The sequence below is a fragment of the Leopardus geoffroyi genome, chromosome B4, assembly GCF_018350155.1.
Source record: "Leopardus geoffroyi isolate Oge1 chromosome B4, O.geoffroyi_Oge1_pat1.0, whole genome shotgun sequence".
Lineage (NCBI taxonomy): Eukaryota > Metazoa > Chordata > Mammalia > Carnivora > Felidae > Leopardus > Leopardus geoffroyi.
Window position 1 is genome coordinate 115,757,794 of NC_059341.1, and position 25,223 is coordinate 115,783,016.

Sequence of the window (25,223 nt, forward strand, 5' to 3'; positions counted from 1 at the left end):
CAAAACCACACAGTAATTTGAACAAGGAAAATTTAATATAAAGAGTTATTAACTAGTAAAAGGTTAACTGTGGTTAACTACTGAAGGGGTAAAAGAGGTCTCTAAGGAATATAGGAATAGCAGATGGAAGGAGCTATTTTTTCTAGGGCTGAAGGAGAGCACAGGATGAAGGCACCAAGAGCTCGCAAGAGGCCCCTCGCCACCCCCAAGGCTGAGTTTCAGTTCCCTTTGGAGATGAGTGACTGCCACTTGAATATGAGGCCTACTGGTGGCCAGTGAACTGGCTGGACCGGTCTGTAAGCCCACTTGGCCGAGAATCTTGGTAGAGCATGTGGGTGGGCCAGAGTTGATCCTTAGCAGTCTGCTGAGTGGCAGAGAAATTCCCTGGAGAGTAAGCACCTTTGCGTTTCCCAAATGCCACTGGCAGTACACTTTGGGGGTGGGAGAGAATAAAGCATCCCAAACCCGAATGAAAAGCCCCTGCCTCTGCCATGGGCTTTCAGTGTCCCTCCAGTGCCCTCTTTTGATGGAAACGAACACTACACCATCTGGCAAAGGCCAAATGTTCCCAGGGTCCAGCCCCAGGGTCATGAAGCAGGGCAAAGAGAGCGAATTTAAAACTAAGAAGTAATACATCGCTAACTGGTGCATCTCATCTATAAAATGATGAGAGTATATAATTCCCAAAGTAGTTCTAAGAACCTGATTTAGTCAGTCGTTTATTTAGCCAACATTTATTGACTGTCTACCGTTGGCTGGCTATTCAGCAAAGGCTGTGTTATGGCTATCATCGTCTATTTTTGTTTGTCTCTGAAGATACAGACTCATCACATCTAAGGCAGAGACTGTTTTTATCTCTGTACCTGCATAACCTGTCTAGCATAGTGCTGGGTACACATTAGTCCTCACATGTTTATCAAATGAACGAAGGAATGACTACAAAGATGGATGTAAAGATGGAATCATACCCTCAAAGAGTTTAAATTATAACTGGGGAAAGGTAGAGGCAAAATATAATATGGTATTCTAGTTATATTTTATTAACAAGCTGCTTCAAAACATGATGGCTTAAAATAACAGTTGTTTATTTTTTTCCATGATTGTTTTTTTTTTAATTTGAGAGAGAGAGAGAGAGAGAGAGAGAGAGAGAATATCTTAAGTAGGCTCCACATTCAGAGTGGATCCTGACATGGGGCTCAACCCCACGACCCTGGGATCATGAACAGTTATTTGTTTTTACATGCATGTGCAATTTGGGCAGGGCTCAGAAGGGGCAGCTCATTTCTGCTGTAGCTGTTGTCAGTTGGAGTGGCTTAACCGGGGTGGGAGGAGCCGTTTTCCAGATGTGTCACTCCTATTTCTGGCAAGTTGGTGCTGCTTGTTGGTTCCTCTCCACAGAGGCCTTTCTGCAGGTGGCTGGGGTTTCCTCACAGTATGGTAGTTGAGTTTCAGGAGACAGGAAGTGAAAACTGCCAGTTTCTTAAGGCCTGGGCCCAGATGCTGGCATAGTGTTAACTCTCACTGTATTCTTTGGTTCAGCTGTCCTAGAGGCCAGATTCAAAGAGTCAAAACAGAAACCTCACATTTTCTTGGGAAGTATGTCAAATCATTTTGGGGCCTTACTGCACTTACCAGATGTAGTGACTTAAAGTATGTATATTTGTTATCATAAATGGAAATGTAGCTGCCATACGTGAAAGTGACTTGTAAATTAATAACAAATGTTCTTATTAGTTTCACAAAAAAAATGTTTTAAAAAGTGAAAATAGCTCTTTTTTTTCCCCCCCAAATATAAAGGCAATTTGTTGCTTAAAAAGCAAAGGCTCTAGAAAGATACAAGAAAAATGGAAGTCATCCATAATCTTATTGCCCAGAGATAATCACGGTTTATAACAAATGAGTAGTGAAATGCAGTATTTGGGTTTTTACTCTAGGACATTGTTTTAGAAGCGCTCTCTTTTCTCAACTGCAGTCATTTCCAGAACGTTATTATTTACTTGATACTAACACTTAAATCTGGAATTTCTTGTGATGCCAACTAAAGAATAAAAGTCAGAAGATTATACGTGTGTGTGTGTGTGTGTGTAAAAAAATATATATACTTTTTTTTCTCCAGAGAGTAAAACTTTCGGAATCAATTTGACGTAGTCTGTTAAATTATCCTTGAGGCTAGTCACTCGTTGTTTCATTTCAGTTAGCAGAGGGTGGGGGTGGGGTGCGCTGGACTTAAATGACCTTCTCCAGTTACCCTTAAGGAACTATGAGGAATATTCTTCACTCTGTTGTTTCAAGTATTTTTCTGTTTATCTTTCTATGAGTATTCTATTTCAAAGTGTTTCACTAGGATATTATATAACCTGATTTTTTTTTCTAGGTCTCCTGTTTGTATGTTTTTAAATATTATGTTTCTAAATCTTTTCTCTTCATTGTTTTTCTCAAGCTGCTCCACTATAGGTGATTAAGTTCTTGCCTGCGGCATTTTTAAGATCTATTTATATCCCTCACATTGACTAGATTTGTAAATATGTGAGTGTTCTGGATGGTAGATGAGATTTTTTTTCTCCCTTTGCACTTGGAAAGGCATTCCTAATGACTGTTTTCACTAAATCATGGAGTATATTTCAAAGAAACTGTTAAAACCTTTGGCGGAATAATCATATCTCATCCCTCTCCTTATTATCAGAGTAAACACTATAAATCATTGTAGGAGGGGCTGTATAAGTCAGAGGAAAGAGCAGATCTGAGCATCTCCAAAACTTTGCTTCCTGCATTACTTCAGCGAGCATTTATTGAATTTCTACTGTTGGCTGGGAATACGGAAGGTTAGATACGGAAATTAATAAAGTATAATTCCTGCGCTCGGGTTGCTCCAAATAAATGAGATGATACGTGTAAACTGCTTAGAATAGAGTCTGGCATCTATTTAACATTCAGTGAATGTTAGTTGTCATTATTACCATTAGAGGTAACTGAAGAGTTGTGACGCAGAGAGGTATGTGCAAGGGACGGGATGGCTCCACCTAGCCTGTGGTAAGACCGAACCGGGGAAGGCTCTAGAGAGCGTGTATAGTTGAGTGTTGAAGGGTAAGTAGGAGTTCACAAGAAGGCAGGGGGGAAGGGCATTCTAGGCAGAGGTGACAGAAAGTGCCAAGGCATGGAGGCAATGGCTTTACGTTGTATGCACCTAGTGTCTAGGGATGGGATGGGGTGGTGTGACGGCAGCTAAGGCTGGAGGCTCAGGCCCAGTGCTGCTCGACAGGGGCCTTGAGTGCCATGTAAAGGTTCAATCCGTGATGGAGCACAACTTGATGAAATTTGAGAAAGGGATTGACACGAACAGACTTGCATTTAGAAAGCCTACTCTGGTGACATATGGATGGGGAGCTGGGCAAAACAGGGGTAAGAAGCCCAGTTAGGAAGCTGTTGGAACAATCTAGATGAAAAATGGTGAGGGCTAGTTACTGGCATTGAGGATAGAGAAGAAGGGGATGGGCTGAGAGAGATTTAGGAGGGAGGATTATCAGATGTGTTCTTCATGGGGTGGGCAGTGGGGGGGGGGGCGGTGGTACCAAGGGGATCTTTTCCCAAAGTGAAAATTGGTTGGGGGAATGGTGTAAAAAAAAAAAAAAATCCTCGATATTCAGATTCAAAAGGGCACAGTACATAAACAGATAAGCAGTTATCCATGCTGTTAGAATTTCATGGGAGCGGCGCTATTAGGGACGTCTTCTTAGAGAGGCAGTGACAACACGAAGGTTGAGAAGCACAGGGTTAGAAGGACTCATTGCCTGGTTGAACTGTGGGCTGAAGGAGAAAGAGGATTCCGGCGTGATTCCTGGATTTCTGGTTTGGACAGCTCTTCCTGCTCACCGAGAGTGGACACGTGCTGTGTAAGCTCTGTGTACACGCTCTGCTCCTTGAATGCAGGCTGACAGTGGCTCACATTTATCGAGCACTGACCGTGAGCCAGCCCCTTAGGTGCCTTACATTTATTAATAGTGTGAGGTACAGGCTATTATCGTTCCCATTTTTAATTTTTTTTTTTTAACGTTTATTCATTTTTGAGACAGAGAGAGACAGAGCACGAACAGGGGAGGGGCAGAGAGAGAGGGAGACACAGAATCCGAAACAGGCTTCAGGCTCTGAGCTGTCAGCACAGAGCCCGACGCGGGGCTCGAACTCACGGACCGTGAGATCATGACCTGAGCCGAAGTCGGACGCCTAACCGACCAAGCCACCCAGGCGTCCCATTTTTCATAGGAGGAAGCTGAGACCCAGCCCAGAGCCACGAGCACTTCGTTCTGTGAAAAGGCTGGGTGAGCGTTTGGAGATCCTGGGTCTAGGCTCTGGATGAAGTCCTGCTTCTACCTTTATCTGCTCTGTGAGGTCAGGTAGATGATTTTGTTTTTATTTTTTTCTTCTAAATGTTAATTTCTTCATGTGTAGAACAGAGCTGCTGGTATTCTTCCCTGAGAGTAGTTGTTGAGGTTAAATGAGAGGGTATATGAATGAATCTTTCAAAACAAAAAGTGCTGTGTTCATGCAGGTAGTGTTTTTCAGGTCAGCGAGTGCCTCACAGGTAGTCAATAAATGCCATTTTTCTCCTTTGCCTCACTTCTTTCCTTTCCACTCTCTTCAAGCAGCCCCCAGAAGACTGGAAGAACAGAACGAGAGTCCCCTTGCCCCCCCCCCCACAGCCTCAACCCCCAACATTATTGTTGCAACTGCCTCTGTGTCGTCCATCTCCTCCTCTCGTACCAGCCCCAGAAGATGACTCAAGCGGCTTTTATTTCCTTGAGTTTTCATGAATGTCCTCCCACGTGAACACAGTGATTCACTTCTCAAGCTGTGGCCATTGCACTTCTGCTCCTTGTAGCTGTTCTCACAGAGGTCACCAGGGACTTTTGGTTAAGTCCATTGGCATTTTTCAGGTTGCCGCTTGCTGTCTTGGCAACATCTGACATGGGGGCCGCTCTCTCTTTCGTTCTTGGTGTTGCCCCCTTCCTCGGTGTTGTTTTTCCTCCTGCCCCTCCATTTATTATTTCTCCGCTTCTCCTTGCTCTACTTGTCTCTTAAACGCTTCTCTTCTCTGGAGATGTGTTCAATTCTTATCTTCTCCCTGGCTGGAGGCTCAGCTTCCTTTCCCAGCAACCTTCTCCTAGGGCAGAGCCCATCTGCACTCCTGGCTCGATGACCACCTCAAAGTGAACTCTTCCAAATCCCTGTCTCCTGGCCGAATAGCCAGCTGCACTTCGGTCCTCCACCTTGACTCCACATGGCCAAAGGAGGACCTCCCATCGCTCACATCACACTTCCTCTTCCTCAGTGATATTTATTTTCTCCACTTCGAAAATATATTCCTATTCAAACAACCAGAAGAAAGTGGTGTTGTGGTTGTTGTCGTTGTTTGGTTTTTTGAAAGCCCCTAGCCCAGACGTTACCTTGTTCTTGAAGCTTTGTGCACCCCTTTCATGGCTGACTGAGAAACCCCTCTTCTGTGTTTCCAAAGTGTCATGGGAATATTTCTGTTATGGCACGTCCATACTATGTTAGAAAATTTTGTCCTCAAGTAGACTGTGAGTTCATCGAAGGCAAGAACTCAGTTTTTCACCCTTGTAGACTCAGAACCTAGCACATTGCAGAAATACTTATTGGGACCAATAAATGTTGGTTGAGTGTATGAATCTGTGATAGCCTTATTTGCTCCCCTCACCTTCCTCTTAATCTCTAGGTGTCATAACTGTTTATATTAGTTTGTTTGTGTTGCCATAATAAAGTATCCAGACTAGGTGGTTTAAACAACCCAAATTTATTTTCTAACAGTCCCAGAGGCTGAAAGTCCCAGGTTAAGTTGTCAGCAGGTTTGGTTTCTTCTGAGGCCCCATTGGCTTGCAGATGGCGGCCCTCCTGCTGCCTCTTCAAATCGTCTCCCCCGTGTGTGTGTGTGTGTGTGTGTGTGTGTGTGTGTTTGTGTGTGTGTGTGTGTGTGTGTGTGTCTCCATGTGTCCTAATTTCCTTCTCTTACAAGGATACCACTCATATTGGGTTAGGGTCACCCTAATGGCCTCATTTTAACTTAATTACTTTCTTAAAGACTCCAAATACAGTTGCATTCCCAAGCACTGGGTAAGGTTAGGGCTTTAACATACGGCTTTTGGGGAGGCACAGTTTAGCCCATGACACTATTATCGCTTTTTTAACTTTATCTTATTTGTCAGTCTTCCTCAGTAGTCAGTAGATAATAACCCTTTGGTTTTTGATCCTCCATGAAATTGACTCTTTGGCATTTCTTAAAAGTTGCTATTTAATGTTTGCTGGGTGCCAGCCTTTAACCTTTCATTTTATAAAACTTAAAGCATTTTGTTCTGGTCTCTGTGCAACGCAGTTTTTAACCTGTCTGGTTATTAAACCATTTTATCAGCTTTATTTTTAACTGTTGTAACAATGAAATCTCACATATGAGTGTGTTTTTTACCTTCTCACTGGTGAAAATTTGTCTCATAGAGGTACAGATTAGGTATAAGAGTGGGTGCAGCAGTTAGAACCCCTGAAGCCCATCTCTTCCCAGGGCCAAATCATTTTAAAGATGAAGGAAATTCTTGGGTGCCTGGGTGGCTCAGTCGGTTGAGTGTCCAACTCTTGATTTTGGCTCAGGTCATGATCCCAGGGTCATGGGATCAAGCCCCATGTTGGGCTCCATGCTGAATGTGGAGCCTGTTTTAAGATTCTCATTCTCTCTCTCTCTCTCCCTCTGCCCTTCTCCCCCACTCACTCTCTCTCGCTCTCAAAAAAAAAAAAAAAAAAAGGATGAGGGAAATTCTAAGACTGAAGACTTGAGGCTTTCACAATTGGCCTTCTTGAACTGATATTCCTAGGAGCAATTGCATAAGATAAAAGCAAAATGAAAATCACCGTCTCCAACAGACTTGTAAGGAGAATTGTCCTTACCTGCTAAGAGAATAATTTTGTACACATAGTAGCCTCAGTTCTTAAATTCTGGGCTGCTCGGTTAATCTGCATTTTTATGATGTTCAGCTTTCTCACAGTTTAATCTACAGCCCCTCCCCTGGGCTACTCATTAGCTGACTTCCCTTTCATCCCTTCATTTCCCACAGATGCCCTAGAAACTTGGCCTCCTGCTTCCTTTTTTCTACCCTCCTCCCGCAGCCCCAAGCTTTCACCTCTTTTACTTGGGTTTCTCCTCCCTTAGGCTGCAGTTTCCTGGTTTCTCATGGGCATCCCTTCTTCCTTCTCTATTCACCTTCTGTTCCTCTTCCTTCCCCAACAGCCTTCTTTTAGAAGCAAGCTGAAGTTTCCAAGCTAATTTTGACTTTTTGCTGCCACCTTGCCTTTGGTATAAAGCAGGGGTTGGCAAACTATGGCCATGTCCCTGTGGTCCATATCCAGTCCACTACCTGCTTTTGTGTGTCTTGTGAGCTAAGAGTGGTCTTTACCTTTTCAAAGGGTTGAAACAAAAACAAAACAAAAGAAGAATATTTCATGACATATGAAAATTATAGGAGATTCAAATTTTAGCGTCTATAAATAAAGTTTTATTGGAACACAGCCATTCTTATTTGTCCATATGTTGTCTGTGTCTGCTTTCACACTATACCGGCAGAGTTCTGTAGTTGCAATAGAGAGTTTTTGGCCTAGAAGGTCCAGAAAATATTTACTATTTGGGCCTTTACAGAGAAGGTCTGCCCCACACTTCGTATAAAGAGTTAGAAGGGACAGAAAATAGCTTTGCATGACAGGAATCAGTTTTGTTTACCTTTCTTTTCTTTGTGCTTACCAGAGTGCTGGATTAAAGCTAATGCTTGGTTCTAAAATTGTTTTGAGAGTCAAAAGGGGAGAGGCCCTTCTTCAGGACAGACTTTTTCTGTGAAAGTATGTTATTATCTTTGCCATTTCTTTAGAATTAAATTTTGCCAGAAGCGATTCATCATACCAGGGCCATTGAACCTTTTCTTTCATTTCTAAAATTGTACATAAGAGAAAAAGAATTAGGTAAACCAAACAGATAAAACTCCTTTGTGCTCTGCACATTCACACGAGGATTTAATTTCAGCTTATCCCATATACTTACTCATGGTTTAGTCTCAAAATGAAGTATTGGGGTGATGAGATAATGTTAGCATTTGGGTACTAACCACAAAAAGAGTTAAGCAAGGTTTGCCGTCATGAGGATTTGGCTTTTGTTCTCATCTGTCACGTATTTAGTGTATTTTTTACAACCCCCTATCTTGTCTCTGTTTTCACCTCCTTTGAAGGAAATCATTTACCACTGAAATTCAAACCTCTTGACAAGTAATGCCAAGCAAGGTTAAGAAATTTCTTCCCATTTCCTGAGATAGCCATTGTGCTATTTCTGTCTGTTATTCAGAAGTGTGGCTGTATGAGGTTTCTCAATCCCCTGAGGCATTTGTTAACAATACATTTTGAGTGTTCACAAAGTGCTGTGGGCTCTAAAAGGCGTCAAAGTGATTACATCAGAAATGGAAGGTCCTTCAAGGAGTTTGTAGTCTTTATGGTGATAGAGGGGTGACACACATGTGAATTTCTGGACATTTAACAGTGGCCTACAGAGAATAGAGTGGCACCAGAGCATGAAGCATGACTGAGCAATCTCAGTGGGAAGAAGGGTAAAGTACGGAATGCTTCTAGGGCAGCTCTGGGTCGGGGGGAAGGTAGTCATGATTACTAGGGGAGAAGCCAGTCCAGAGTAGATGCTGAGTGCTTTCTCCAAGATACCTTCCCAAGATGTTTTGCTGGAACATTAAACCTATCATGTTGCAAATGGAATGACCTCTCCCCAGCTCCTCCTCTCGCCTTTAGTATCGTCAGTGTCATTTCACTTTCTGAATTATATACCTGCCCTTTTTACAAAGTAGGTCCTTGAATGAGTGGATTCTGTGAGGGGAAGGATAGCAAATAGATTGTTTGGCTCAAATGAAGAATTGATGTGTTTAGAAAAAGAGAGAAAAAGAGAGAGGCAGGTAAGAGAGAGATGAGCTGACGGATAATCTTAATGTTTGGGCTTGGGGGCAGAGGTCGAGCCTTGAATGTGAGGAAACTGGCCTAGGGAGAGAGAACATCACTCCATCTGCCATCTTCTGGGGCTGACTTATCTGCCCCATACCTTCCAGGTTTCTCTAGATTTTAGCAGAGACAGAAATTTTCATTCTGTTTCTCATTTTAACTTAAGTTGGCTTTAGGTCGGTGCTGTTAGGTCTGGTAGCGATAGGCTCTGGGGGAAAACCGAGAATCCCATGTCCCGGGTGGTAACTGACTGTGGCTCTGCTTGGCATGACGCTCAACCTTGCAGTTTCCCTTGTGAGAGGGAAGTATCTCAACCTGGTTTTCAGGGTCACGCTGTGCCACCACCTGGAAACTGTATCTCCATTTTTTCCATCCTTTCTCTACCCTGTACAAAACGAACAACCAAACCAACCCCTGCAACTTTTTCCAGGAAAATTCACCTTGTAGGTGCTGTGGTGAGCCTGTGAATGGGGGCACAGCTGTTGGTCTTTTGGCACTGTTGATAGTTCTTGAGAGAGCAGTGGCCCTGGAAAAATGAGAGAAAATCACCCACCTAAGGGCACTGGTTTTCCACACTCTGGGCCATTCACATTTGATAAGCTCCGTCCGGATTCGTTTCACCAGTGGCTTCCATCGTTTAGGTTATTTTGTTCAGTTCACTTGGGAAATGAAAACAGACACAAAACTGACATTTTAATTGTTTTTAGAATGAGTGTTTCTTTGCACCTACTATAGACCAGCCAAATGTAGATTTTGCCTCCAAGGCTGCTGACTGCATGCTGCCCATGTTCTTGGTAGAAGTGATCACAACCAAAGATTCTTTTTGCCTTCAAAAGGGGCAAAAAGGCAGTTTCTCTTTAGAAAGCAAGAAAACAGATGCCAATCAGGTATTGCTTTTTTTTTTTTATCTTAAGGCTCTTTTAATTCAAATAAGTTAAAAAAAATTTTTTTTTAACGTTTATTTATTATTGAAGGACAGAGAGACAGCGTGAGCAGGGGAGGGGCAGAGGGAGAGGGACGTAGAATCTGAAGCAGGTTCCAGGCTCTGAGCTGTTAGCACAGAGCCCGACGCGGGGCTCGAACTCAAAAACGGCGAGATCATGACCTGAGCTGAAGTTGGTTTGCTCAACCGACTGAGCCACTCAGGCGCCCCTAATTCAAAGAAGTTTTGAATAAAAAATATGGTACACTCAAAAGAACGAGAAATCAGGTGATCTAGACAGATATTGGCTGTTTCCCACTGCTTCTGTGTCCTTAGACAAGATTTTTTTTTTTTTTTAATGACTTTTTACTTTGAAATAATTTAAGACAAGAGGTTCCAGAAGTAGTGCAGAGAGTTCTCAGGTATCTTTCACTCAGTTCCCACCAACCAAAAATATCTTATATACAACCATAATACATTGTCAAAACCAGGACACTGACATTGGTACTATTAACTTAAATATAGACCGTACTGGGATAGTTTTAACATGTACTTCGTGTGTGTGTGTGTGTGTGTGTGTGTGTGCGTGTGCATGTTCGTTCTGTGAAATTCTATCACATGTTGATTTGTGTATGTTTTTGATTTTTAATGCACACTTACCTTGAAATTATTCTGAGCCTTTGTGTGAATAATTAGTAATAGCAAAATAGAAAAACTGGGTATTATTTAATGTGGAAATCTCAATTTAATACTCTTAATTAAAAGACTTCTGGATTACGAAGTAGAAGGTCAGGTTCTAATTCCAGCTGTCCAACTGGAGAAGGAATGAGGGACCTAACCCGGACAGAAATATTGATTTCCCATGGTTCCAGCTGAAAACCTGGGAATCATCATCCTTGCTTTCATCTTTTCCCGCACTAACCCTCCTCCCCAACATCTGTTCCATTACCCAAGCTTCTAAAATGTTCTTCAGATCTGTCTACTTATCTCCTTCCCTTGCCAGGATAATTACAGTGGCTTCCACATGTACGGGAGTACATCCATTTTCCACACAGCAGTGTGCAACTCCTCTGAGCAAACCCTCCTCCGGTGGTTTTCCATTGTACTGAAATGCAGTCCGAACCCGTATGAGAGCCCATGAGGCCCTTGTGGTCGGAAGGCTGCTCCAGTCACATCTGCTCTTGTCCCTCACCGTGCTCCAGCCACAGTGACACAGGTCAACTAGCAGCTTCTCCTGGTGCCCAGGGCAGTTTCTGCCGAGGCCTTTGTTCTAGCTTGTTCCTTCCTCCGGTGTGCCCTGCTCCTACTTTTCCTGCAATGATTAGCTCCTCTGGTAATTTAGGTGTCGGGCCTCTTCAGCGAGGCCTCCCTGGGCAGTCCAAATTAGAGCCCTCGTCCGTCACCTTCTATCGTGTGATCCTATTTTGTCTCCTCTGTAGCTTTCAACACCATCGGAATCTATCCCTGTACTTGATTGAATTTGTTTTTACTTGACCAGTGAGTTACCCTTCCATAGACTGGAAGCTCCTTGAGAAGTGGGGCTGCTACCCTGTAGCCCCAGTGCCCAGGACAGCCCCTGCCCCCTAGGGCAGTGCCTGCCCCATCAGTAATTATTTTTTGAGTAGCCATCATTGGACCATCAATGGTCCATCAATGGGCCAGGTAATCACAGAGATTCATGAAACCAAAAAAATTACTTGATTGAATGAAATAATCTGATGTTTCAAATTATTAAATTTTTCTGTATTTGGGACTCTGAGGAATGCATTATGATTCAATTCCTAGGTACTGTACGTTCCCTTTTGTGTACCCGTGTATTAATAACAAGTCTATTTCTGAGTTAGGGCCATTTGAGGTGGAAAATGTAAATCCTCTGTACCTTGGTGACAGGCTCCTGTCTGCCTGAACATGTCAGGCCACATTAGTGATTTGAAGAGGTAAATTTGACATATATTCATTTCCCCCATCAGTGGTGCTTTGGCATTAGAGAAGACCATTGAGCAGGTTTTAGCTTTCTTGGTAATAAATAAGGTGCAAGAAACTTAGTATCATGTGGTTTGACATTTAGCCAAACTTGCTTTCATTATTGGCTTAAACGCCTTCCTCTTCTTTTGAATTTCACATATAAGTAATGGCTCCCGAGGCTGGAAGACACAGAGCTGCTAATGTTCTCACTGAAATGAAAAGAGCATGATTTATGTCCTCTGCTACATTTCTTAAATTCCTGTTTAACTTTCATTTTATTGATAGTGAGAGCCACGTAACCAAAACGTCACTGTGTGTGCTTTGATGGTGTTACTAGCTACTTGTGCCTTTTAAGCAGTTTTAGAAATACAATGCAGTGTAGGAATATAAATACATGTGTTTTTAGACACGTGTTTTGCTGACCTAATGATTTACTGCTGCTGAAGGAATGGTTTCTGTGTGAAGGAAATCGTTAGTCTTTCATTAAGTATTTTTATCAGAGGTTAATACATTTTTCTCTAATTAAATTCTGGAGTTCTCTTTTGAAAAATGCATGTACCCACGTAGCTGCTAGTGATATAAATGTTGACATTTGGTTCCTTTTGTTATGATTTTATTGTTGTTATTGATAATGAATTATTTTTCAAGCAAACACACATGCTTATAAATCTGGAAGGTGATGTTTTCTGTTAAAAGCATTTTGCCATTTTCACATTGCTATGCCTCTCGCTTGTAGGGGGTTTTCTTGAGAACTTATTTTCTTCCGTTGATTTTTAAAAATGGCATACCAGTGGTGAGTGTGAATTCATATTATGAAAACCGTGGTGGAATATGATTAGACATACTACGAGGTAGTAGTTTATGTGAAACATTGATGCTCTAAAGCATTTACTACCAAAATTTGTTCTCTTCATCTTACCCCTCCTCCCTGCCCTTGGCACCACATAATGGTTCTGTATTGTGTTGTGTGTGTGTGTGTGTTTTGAAGAACCAAACATGACTTGGAGAAGGTAGTGGGGGAAGGAAGAGGAGGAGGGTATAAAATGAGCAGGCTGCTTTCCCAGAAGCCTCTCACGTGCAGGGTCTGAAATGACTATTGTTGGGGAAAAGTGATATTCATACTGATGGGGCTAAAAATGCCTGCCCATTTTGAGGAGCTTTTGTTTTCATAATAGAACTTCTTTGCACAAACAAAAGGATGTTCTAAAAGAGAGGGACCATTTGCAGTTGAGTGTTTTCCATTCTGGTAGCGTCTGAGAATAATTTTCACAAATTCCTAGTATTGCATGTAATCATTGTCTAGCAGTTGGATCTTTTTATTTGCATGATAGAATTGTGCATTTAATTTCTGTTTTAAGTCCCACCCATGTTTTTAAATAGTATAATACAGTTGATCCTTGAACAACATGACGGTTAAGTGGTGCTGACCCTCTGCGCAGTCAAAAATCCGCAAAAAACTTTTGACTTCTCCAAATGTACCTACAAATAGCCTATCGTCGACCGGAAGCCTTACCAATCACATAAACAGTCAATTAACACATATTTTGTATTTTTATTTACTATACACTGTGTTCTTACAATAAGGTAAGCTAGAGAAAAGACAGTATTATTAAGAAAATCACAAGGAAGAGAAAATACATTTGCCGTACTGTACTGTATTTACTGAAAAAAACCCATGTGTAAGTGGATCCACGTAGTTCAAACCCATATTGTTCAAGGGTCAGCTCTAAGTTGTTTTCTTACCTGTTGGGTGACTGAGTGAAAATATGTATAATTTGGTCAATAGCATAATTCTGTGACCTGTATAACCAAATGGATGCTGTGGCTTTTACATTGGATGCATTTCAGGTGACTTTTGTTGGCCTGCAATTTTAGTAGTGAGATTGATTCAGAGTATTCGTTCAAAATCACCTCATTTGTCTTCCCTATGTCTATGGGTTAAATCTCTGGGAAGAGCAGTTCATTGGACATAGGACAAATCTTGGACTGTGTGTATCTGTCATTTTTATAAATGATTGGGGGACAGGCGCTTTTGTGAGTAGTGATGTTCTATGTTTTTTTTTTTTTTTTTAACTAAAAACAAAAAAAAAAACTATTGTATAACAGACTGCCCTCAAACATGGCAGATTCAAAGAACCATTTTATTTTATTTTATTTTATTTAAAAAAAAATTTTTTTTTCAACGTTTATTTATTTTTGGGACAGAGAGAGACAGAGCATGAATGGGGGAGGGGCAGAGAGAGAGGGAGACACAGAATCAGAAACATGCTCCAGGCTCTGAGCCATCAGCCCAGAGCCCGACGTGGGGCTCGAACTCACGGACCGCGAGATCGTGACCTGGCTGAAGTCGGACGCTTAACCGACTGTGCCACCCAGGCGCCCCTCAAAGAACCATTTTAGTGTGTGGGTTAAGAACTTAGAAAAGACTTACCTGTGTGGTTTGTCTCTGATCCATAGGATGTCAGTTGAAGTGGCTGGGGCTGGAGGATCCACTTCTAGGATGGCTTCTTTACTCCTGTGTCTGGGCTGGGGTGGTCGACTGTTGATGCTGGCTCTTGGCAGGGGACTTTGCTGTGGCTGTTGGTTTGAGCACTGACATACTGTCTCTCCATTGTGCTTGAGTTACAGCATGGCAGCTGGGTTTCCAGAGGGAGTGTCTCCAAAAGGTGTGGGTGGAAACTTTAAGGCTCAAGGCTTTTTGTGACCTAGCCCCATAAGTTCCAGAACACTAATTCTCCTACATTTTAGTGGTCAGATAAGTTGCTAAGACCAACCCAGACTCCAGGTGAGGGGAATTATCCTCCACCTTTCATTAGGAGAAGCAACAAAGAATTTGAGGCCATCTTTAATGGCAGGTGTTGGGATCACATCAGGATAGCATTTACTTAATAGCAATATATGCCTCTCCTGAGGTTCAAATGGCTTAAAGTACAAATACTAATAAGTAGTTCCACTTAAGAGGATCCCATTCCAAATGGTACAACCTTCATTTAAATAAAAACTCTGATGTGACTCATCTCAGTCATTTAATGGATGACTGTAATCTCAAAATATCTAGAAAGATGTCAGTCCTCTGAGTCATAGCGCAAACTAGTTTGTCAAAAGAGTTCAAAGGAAACATAGATCTTACAGTTGGAAAGGACTTCAAGGGATTACATCATCATTATCACCTTCCAAAAAGATTTATTGAGCACCATGTAGGTAGGTGCCAAGCCCTGGAAATGCAGAGGAGAATATGATACAATTCTCGTCCTTGAGACATAGTTGAGGAAATAGAATTGATGCATTAGAGATGAATAGAAATCCATTGAATATAGACGGGGTGGCAAATAAAAGGACAGGTGATAAATGCACAGGAAGGAGAAGTGATCAGTAGAGGCTTGTTGGGGCGGGGTTAGGGCTGGGAAAGGGCATCAGGAGATAGGCTTCCCATTACACTGAAAACAAAATCCAAAGTGTTGGTCATTACCTATAAGTGCCTCTGTGAACTGGATCCCTGCTTCCTCTCTGATCTCCTTTTCCACCTCTCTTTTCCTTACTCACTAGCCTCCTTCCTGGAATATTGCAGACATTTCAGGACCTTTGCATTTTCTCATTCCTCTGCCTAGAATGCTCTTTCCCCACATGGTCCCATGGCTTGCTTTCTGACTTCGATCACACCTCTGGTCAAATATGCCCTCTTCAAGTTTTCTCTGACCACCTACCGTATCTGCCTCCTATCCTTCATTCCTGTTTATCTTCATGAAGGCAGGGCCATTGTCTGCCTTGTTCATTATTGTATCCTCAGCACCTAGAACAGTGCCTGACAAATACTTGGTGCCTGATAAAAAACAGTTGAATGAATAAATGGGTAAGCAAATGTAGAACTTGAGACAGGGGAAGGATTTAGCAAAGTGGAGAACAGATGGTGTTGTTGACTGCCTGCAAGGTAGAGTGAAAGAGAATTAGAAATATACACAATAGATTCATAGATAATTTGTTTTAACACCTTGACATCAGGGGTCCTCATTTTATAACTTTGGGTCCTTCAGACCCCTCTCTTCATAGCTTCATGTGGTAAGCACATCACAGGGCTTGCACAGGGAGTGATTCACTTGGACTAGAATAGCTGTGTCATGCTGGGTCTCAGTTGTCAGAGAACTTGCCATTCCTAAAAAATACTCTGTACTACAGTGCTTCTTTGTCTTTGCTCCTGTTCATATTTCTGTCTGGAGTATCCTGGTTTTTGCCTTGACCTATTGAAATTCCATGTGAATGACCTCTTTCATCCATTGTACTTATTAGTTATGTGATTTGATTATCAAATAAGCACATTCTGCTTCAATCGGAAATATTTATGTACATGTAGTTCTTCCACTTAAATATAAACTCTTAGAGAGCAGAGCCTGGGTCTAGTTTATCTTTTATTTTCCAGTACAGTACATAAATGATTCTTAACAAAACATGTTAAATTTACTTGAGCATGAGAAATTAGAGTACTTTAGCTTCTAATGTAAAACAAATACATATGCCTAGAAGTCAGAAGAGGCAATGCGAATTTCCCCAGGAAACTAAACAATAATAAAGTAACTAAACAATAATAAAGTAATCCATGGGCTTTTCTGGTTGGTTTGATCTGTTTAACATCCTTGGATGACTTCATGATTTGCACAGGGCCTTGTGAATCAACAACTCACACATTTTTATATCAGTTAACTATAGCCGCATAACATACTGCCCTAAAATACAGTGGCTTAAAACAATAATAGCTTATTCCTCACAATTTTTTAAGTTGGCTAGGCTCAGCTGAGTGGTTCTTTCGCTCCATGTGGTGTCACTTAGTATCACTAATGCAGCAGATGCTTTCAGTTTCAGAGCTTGGCTGGGGCTGGAATGTCCAAGAGAGCTTCACTCACATGTCTTGTGTTGGTTGTAGATGGGACCTCTTTGTTCTTCTCCATTAAGGCCTCATTTCCTCTGGCATCTAGTCCGGTCTCTTTATAGCATGGTCACTGGATTCCAAGTGGGTAAATATGGAAGGTGCTCTTGAGGTCTAGGTCTGGAATTGGCACCACATCACTTCCACCACATTTTATTGGTCAAAGTGAGTCACAAGGCCAGCCCCAGCCCAAATTTGGAGGGAGGGGAAGTAAACTCCACCTCTTGGTGGGTTGGGTAACATGCATGTAATAGGGATGTGAGCAATTATTAGTGGCAATGTTTGCAGACAGTACATGCCAGCATGCTTAGATATTTAGTAGTAGTATCTTTTCAATGCAAAGGGGAGCATTATTAGTGAAGTCACATGTCTTTGAGTATTATTTGAACCCCTTGTTTTTGCATTGTGAATTGTTTATAGAGAGGAGTGCTGTGCGCATTTTGGGCTGAATTGAGCAGCAGCCGAAGATCATTGAGTGTTGCAGACTATGAGTCTGGAGTTCTCTCTTGTCCAGCGAGAGAGTGGATGCAGAGTTGAATATGAGAGAGGCTAATGTCTGGGAGGAGACAAGAGCCCCAAACAGGGGTTTTGTCTTTGTATTTATTGAGCTCACAAGGTAGTGCCCACATGGTGAACGTGAAGACAACAAGACCTTACACACATGAATGTGGAGAAAACAATCAGACAGTAATCATTAACTTGTATGTGTAAGAAGCAAAGGGTCTCATGGGGCACCTGGGTGGCTCAGTTGGTAAAGTGTCCGACTTCAGCTCAGGTCATGATCTCATGGTTCGTGAGTTCGAGCCCCTCATCAGGCTCTGTGCTGACTGCTCAGAGCCTGGAGTCTGCTTCAGATTCTGTGTCTCCCTCTCTCTCTGTCCCTCCTCTGCTTGTTCTCTCCCTCTGTCTCTCTCTTTCAAAAATAAATAAACATTAAAAAAAAAAAGCAAAAGGTCTGGGGGGCAAGTGGTGTTTGTGATCAGGTACATTGGCACCAGATAGAAAGTAATTTCCTGCAGGTGATATAACAAGTTTCTCATGATCCCATTACGATATCTCGCTAGCTAAACTTGGGCACTTTCACCCCGTGGTGGCGGCTTTCTGCCCTAGCTTTTTTCTAACCCATTTATGTAAGCAGCACCTATTTTTCCATAATTGACTGTGTTGCCCTTGTTTTCTACTTTACTTGCCGTTTATATAGTGTTGTTTGTGTTCCCTTGGTTGGAGTGGAGATTGGAATCAAAAGCCAAAGCATCTGAAAGGTGGTCCTGGGCTCTTCTCTAGTTCTCAGTGTAACCTAGAGCGAGTGACTCCATCTGCAGGGCAGGGAAGCACAGGCCAAGAAGCAAAAGGAAACAACAAGCCTGTTGCCCTGGGCTGATGCTATAATGTTAACAGATGGCAGAGGAAAATGTCAGCTACTCAACTGCTGTTTGGCTTCTGTCTTCCCTGTCCCAACTGGTTTTTCTGATTCCATCCTTGCCTCCTACAGTTCATTTCCCACAGAGCAACCAGAGCGATCTTTTAAAAATGTAAATCAGATCATGTCCTTCCTCAGCGTAAAATATGCCAAAGGGTTTCCGTTGTGTTTGTAATAAAATACCAACTCCTTATCATAAATTGGCTCCTGCTCCACCTCTTACCCTTCCCCTCCTATGATTCTCCCCTCCCTGTTTATGTTCCAAACCACTTTTTGTTTCTTTCTGTTTCTGGAGCCCCTTGGATTTATCCTGCCAGTTCATCCTGTCTTAGGGCCTTTTACTTTTTCCTTCTCTCTGGAATAGTCTGCCCCTAGATCTCTGTGTGGCTGGTTCTTCGTTCCAGGCCCTGCCCAGATGACCTCGGAGAGACCTGTCCTGACCTCCCAGACCAGAGCAGTGCACCAGGCACCCTTTCTCTCTGTTTCTGTCTTTTCTTTCTAGCACTGAATCTCTGTTTCTCAGTTCTCTCATAGATAAAATGGGGTTGGTGACAACAGAAAATCCTTCAGAGTTGTTATGAGGATTAAATTAGTATTTACATGATGTGCCCCCAAACGTTAACTGTGTTATTCTATCACTGTCTACTACCTGAAATTGTCATACTTATTTATTTGCTTGTTTACTGACTTCTATCCATTATTAGACTGTTGGCTCTTTGCAGGCAGGGACTGCCTTTGCCTGTCTTGTGCATGTCCCATCTCTGGTCCCATTATGTTGGCATATACAGTAGATCTTCAATAAGTACTTACAAAATGAATAAATGAAAGGCAGGAATGGTCATCCTGAACAAGCCAGAAAATCCTTGGTAACATGAAATTAAAGCTTGAGAAACTTGAATGGATAGGAAGACATTGTTTAATTGCTCAAAATGAGTTTAAGATTTTTGATCCAGAAGAATTCTATTCCAGGACACTGAAAGAACTTCAGGATAATATATTATTATTAAGTATTATTTCCTGGAATTTTGAAGAATGGAAAAATGTCAGAATTATGAAGGTAGGTAAATGCAGTCCTGATTTTCAGTAGTGAGGAATATGGCTCAAAAGCTATAGACTGAGAGGCAGTGTTAAACTCCTTGTGGCAGAGTTCTAGAATGGATTATTAACAGATGGTTTGTGGATGTTTGAACAGTGTTGTTGTTTAGTGGGAAAGTGGGGGCACCCTTAGAGAAAGAGGCCTGGAAAAATAGATTCCTCCAACCCCGGTCACCATGTAGTTTGGTAGTAGAATCAAATAAAAATAAAGACCTCCTGATTCTTTTCCAACAGTGTTTTCAAACTGGGATCTAGAGCTCCTCAAATTTTATACAAAATGGACTCTTTTTTTTTTAATTAAAAACAATTTTTTTTTTTTTTTTTTTTTTTTTTTTTTAGGGATGCCTGGGTGGCTCAGTTGGTTAAGCATCTGACTTCAGCTCAGGTCATGATCTCCCAGTTTATGAGTTCCAGCCCTGCATCAGGCTCTGCTGACAGCTCAGAGCCTGGAGCCTGTCTTCGGATTCTGTCTCTCCCCTGCTTGCCCTGTCTCTCTTTCTCTCAAAAAGAAATAAAAGATTAAAAAAAATTAAAAGAAAAATTTTTTAATGTTTTATTTATTTTTGGAGAGAGAGACAGAACATGAGCAGGGGAGGGACAGAGGGAGAGCGAGAGAGGGAGACACAGAATCCGAAGCAGGCTCCAGGCTCTGAGCTGTCAGCACAGACCCTGATGCGGGGCTCCAGCTCACCAAGCGCCAGATCATGACCTGAGTCAGAGTTGGACACTTAACTCACTGAGCCACCCAGGTGCCCCCGAAATAGAATCTTTTCTTTTGTATGTTGTTATTTCGAGGATAAGCTAAAAAAAAAAAAAAAAAAAAAAAAGCCACTTTTGAAAGCCTTTTGAAGACTCAGTTGGGGAACACTGATCCCTGGAAGTTCAAGGACATATTCTCAGAGATCCATGAGTTCTAATTCCCTTTTCCTCTCCTTTAAAAGAGGTTTGTGTGGTATTCTAGGTCAAGAACCTTGGTACTATGATATTTGGCCAGTTTATATGATTAACCGAACACTATCTATCTTCCGTCTGCAGAAAACTGCATATATTCTTCGAATACACCTGTGCTGTTCAACATGGCAGCCTCTACCCCATATAACACATATGATGGTTGAATAGGGAAAATGTGATAACTCCAAGTTGATGTGTTCTGAAGTGGAAAATGCATACTGGAGTTCAGTATAAAAAAAGTAATGTGAGATATTTAATCATTATTTATTTTGTTTTGAATATCTGTTGAAGTGATATTATTTTTGATATACAGGGTTACCTAAAATACATTATTAAAATTAATTTCAGCTTGGTTTTCTCTTTAGAAATGCGGCTGCTAAGCCACTTGAAAATTTAAAATTGTGTGTGGCTTGCATTATCGTATGTGTGTCATTAGAACTTGTTGCCTCTCTCAGAAGGGAGAGTTGAAGGAATTGGTTTTCCTTGTGGTTGCAAGATGGCTGCCTCCATAAGGCTGGAAGTTAGCGGGGAAGGGGCCACTCCTGATGTATCTGTCACTTTTATCAGGAAAAGCAGTGGTCTTCCCAGAAATCCTCAGCACATTTCCTGTTTTGTTTCATTGGCTAAAAGTGTCACATGGGCACTCCTTGCTGCGAGAGAGGCTGCAACATGAATGTTTGCTCTTCCAGCCTCTAGAATAGAGATGGTACAGGAGAAAGAGGTTGGCAACGATAGTTACGTTAGCCCAAAGAATGGAGTTTGTCACAGGTAGTCTTAGGTGTGACTGGGGATACTATTTCCAAGTCACATTGGAGTGCTTTGCAGTCAAGAGAGAACATCATCCAATGCCCTTTTTATTGTTAAAAATTCTTTGGAGTGATTTTAGCTGCCACTGATGGGCTGTGCCCTGGGTTGAGTTTTATTAGACAACTCCTATTTAGAGATGAGTTAACTGAGGACCAGAGATGTTCTTGCCTTTGATTCTTAGATAAATTACTTGTAGGGTAAAAGTAAGGCTTCTCGTTTTATCTCCTTCTACCTTTCTAACCTCATTAGCAAGAAGAATGTATTCCTGAAAAATGATAAGGCAAGTTGGATATAATTGTCACCATTTTCCATCTTTTTAACATTGGTTTGGACATTTTGTTTTACTACAAAGGAATTTTCAGTAGTCTTATCCGATGAGTAGCAGAGTTACAATTTTTATGTTAACCTCCTCGTTAACTTGTTGTATTTGCCTATGAGTGTTCTCTGTGCCTCTCTTTTTTCACCACTGGCCCATTACGGGTATCATAATGTATGAACAATGTATGTCTAAGAATAAAACAATTTCAAACCACCATGATTACTGGCAGTGTTCAGCTGAGTTTCTGATTGTCACCACCTGCTGCACATACTCCTTAGATAATCATTTGCATGTTCTCAAATCGTTCTGCTTTGAAGAAAAAAATGTTGATTGATTAAAAAATACAAATTGAACCAAATGCCAGTACTGCCTTTGAAGACTAAAGGCTCCCACTCCACTGTACCCTGCCCCACTCCTCCCAGCAGAATCCCTTGTGAACTACTATGGGAAATGGTGGTGGTACAATGGTATTTGTAAGGACAGGAAAATGAGAGGTTGGAAATATATAAGAAATTCAAGTTTTGCTGAAGAGAATGGACTTGTGGAGTATTGTAATGCAAAATGAGTTTGGTGTGCTTTAACGGAAAGCAGTCAAAACAGCTGGTCCCTGACTTGATTTTTCAGCTTTATAATAGTGTGAAAGCTATACACATTCAGCAGAAACCGCACTTCACATTTTGAGTTGTGATCTTTCCCTGGGCTAGCAATACACGGGGCAGCACTCTGGTGACACCGGGCAGCGACAGGAAGCCACGGCTCCCAGTCAGCCACACAAGATCAGGTGTGAACAACCCCTACCCTCACGACCATCTGAACCCATCCGTATACCTATTCTGTTCCCCACTTTCAGGAATCAGTAAATCACATGATATATTCAATACTTTCTTATAAAATCGGTCTTGTGTGAGATGACCTTACCCAGCTGCAGGCAAGCATAAGTGTTCTAGGCACTGTTTTTTTTTTTTTAATTTATTTTTCTAATGTTTATTTATTTTTGAGAGAGAGAGAGAGTGAGCTGGTGAGGGGCAGAGAGAGGGGGAGACACAGAATCCAAAGCAAGCTCCAGGCTCCAAGCTGTCAGCACAGAGCCCGACGAGGGGCTCGAACTCGTGTACCGTGAGATCATGACCTGAGCTGAAGTCGGACATTTAACTAACTGAGCCACCCAGGTGCCCCTGGGCACTATTAAGGTAGGCAAGGCTAAGCTATGATGTTCTGTAGGGTAGGTGTATTGAATGCGTTTTCAGTTTATGATGGTTTCAACTTAAAATGGGTTTATCTGAAAGTAACCTAATTGTAAAGCAAGAAAGATCCGTATATTAAATAGTAAGTGTCCATTGTGTGTTGAAAAGCTAGAGACATTTATTTTGACCATTTAGTGGGCTGAGAATTTGAATAGGAAACTAGTGGGGTGAAATGCCTCCTCTGTCTATTCATTGTTGGGCTTTCTATATACCTTTCTTCAATCCTCAAAACCTCTCCGTATGAAGTAGGTATTTTTCCCATTTTGCAGAGAAGGAAGCTCAGAGAGATGAATTTTTCCAAGGCCTCAAAGCTACACATCATGGCACTATTATTTAAACTCAGAACTGGTTCCCAAGACCTGTGATTCTCCAACTGAGTTAGTCCGAATGCAAAGTCTGCAGCTGTAATTGCTTTCGTAGTTGATGCTCTTGAACTGGCAACAAGTAGTTTATTTAATGACTCTCTCAACTTGATTGGGCTTATTTATTTGAGACCACATATTATTTATTTGGGTCAATAAATGTATTTTTTACATTTAACTACACATTTGATTTTTTTCAGATCTTGCTTTTTGTATGAGGGAACCAAAGTTTACTAGTACTCTTCTTGGACAGGAACATCTCTTCTCAGGCAAAAATCTTACTCATATAAATAAATCTATGCCATGATGATTGAAGCACAAAGAACTGCAAGTTATTGCATTTTCCTTATTTTCTGCTGTGAATGTTACAAGGTTAAAGTTTCGTTTTCAGTGCAGGAAAGAACAAATGGCAACTTGGTGAATTGTGGCATTTGAGATTTGACTGATAGACAGAACTACTCTAGCACACTAGTTAACAGAAACGAATAGAGCTGCTGCCGAAGACGAAGACGGAAGAGGAAGAAGGTCTGCTGTAAGTGAGAGTGATCTTTGGCATTGGGCCATCTCAGTTTCACGATAACATGAAGAAGCAGGAACCTTGGGATTGTTCTTCCGTATATTCCATTCCTGGCTAATTACCAACTATACCAAGATTTTGAAAGGTCCTTTTATTTTGTGATTGCATCTTCCAGCAGCAGCTCTTATTATCCTATTATGCAATTTGTCACATTTATGCTGCTCAGGTGGGAAAACTTTCAGCCCCAGCAACTGAAAAGATCACTATGATCTAGCATTTTGTGGTGCTTTCACTTGCTTTGTGTTGAGTAAGCAGGGTTCAAGACAGGAGAATTTTTTCCAGATGTGCTTTGGAATAACTGGACAGATCCCTGGGATCTCTTCAGGAAAAACACAAGTGATTGTGTGTTCTCTCCCCTTCCTCTCTGCCCATCTTCCTGCAGTCACACTGCAGAGGGCTCTGTAGTTGTGGGATGATTCCACAGTTCATACTGAACTGAGGAGGAGGAGTAAATAGTTCACTCAAGCAGCCAGTCCCCGAGCTTGACTAGGTCTGCTTATTTGGCACCAAAACCTGTCACTGTCCAGGAGACACACGGCAATTTCGCTTTCATTTGATTTGTTACCATTATAGGCCTGAAATGGAGCCATTTTCTCCAGAACACAATGTCTCTGCTTAGAAATAAGTACTTTAGGGATTCTAAGGAGTCGAGAGCCAGGCCCATTAGTAACTGAAACTGTAATGACTCAACTTGACACTGATGGCCTTTTCCTGAGGCTGAAGAGAGGGGCTATGGGAAGTGTGGCTCCTTGACCCACAGTGTTCTTACGGTCCAGCTCAATGACAGGCAGCCAGCGTAGCTGAGCCAGTGGGTGAAGCCAGCAAGTTGAAGGGCTTTGCTGCCATGTTTAGACATGGAAGACAGGACATACTCAGCTCTGCCTTAATGGCACTCATTAGTTCTGGAGGATTTAATGCAGCTTCTAGATGTGCCTACTCATTGCCAGGTCTATTTAAGGGGTGAAACAGGGGCCCACCTCGGGGATCAGGGGTCAGTTCTTTGGGAAGTTTTTTCTAATTATACCCTCTACTTGTGGAGGAAGACTGTGTTGATCTCTTGAGCTCTCCTCTAACACAGAGCTTATGCTGTCATATTATGCTGATCTGTGTCCTTGTGTATCTCACTGTCTAAACTGTGAACCCTTGAGGACAGGGGTAGTTTGGAAACTGAATGCCTAGGGCGCACTATGTATTCAATAAATGTCAAGCAAGTGAAATGGCGATATTGAGCTCCTTTCTTCCACAAGGTCCTCCATCCCTTCCAAGGACAAATATTATACCAGAAATCCTACCAGTTACCCACAACTGGTAGTCAGCATTAGTTTAGAATAGTAGTATCAGTAGGATCAGTAGTAATCAGAATAGCACCATGGACATGAACAGAGTTGAAAAATAAAGGTGATCATAAAATACATAGCAATTGTGCAGGGCATGTATGAAGAACCCTTCCAAACTTGACTGACCCATATAGAGGAACACTTGAATAAATGGAGAAACATATCATGTTCTTTGGTGGGAAGTGTTAATATAGTAAGTATATCAGTATTGCTTTTGTCCACATTAATCTAAAATTTCAAACAATTCCAACAAAACTTGCAATA

At 41.8% G+C, this 25,223-nt stretch overlaps 1 protein-coding gene and 1 long non-coding RNA gene across 3 annotated transcripts in view; one reads left to right on the forward strand and one right to left on the reverse strand.

The window, feature by feature from the left end:
- CRADD (CASP2 and RIPK1 domain containing adaptor with death domain) overlaps window positions 1-25,223 on the forward strand; it is a 176,541-nt gene that overhangs the window by 12,544 nt on the left and 138,774 nt on the right. The window lies entirely within an intron of this gene.
- On the reverse strand, window positions 1,208-14,807 carry LOC123592059. Its single transcript, XR_006709569.1, has 4 exons — window positions 14,361-14,807; window positions 9,596-9,701; window positions 7,796-7,979; window positions 1,208-1,544 (listed from the first exon to the last, which is right to left on the reverse strand). It is a non-coding gene; the product is annotated as an uncharacterized LOC123592059 (long non-coding RNA).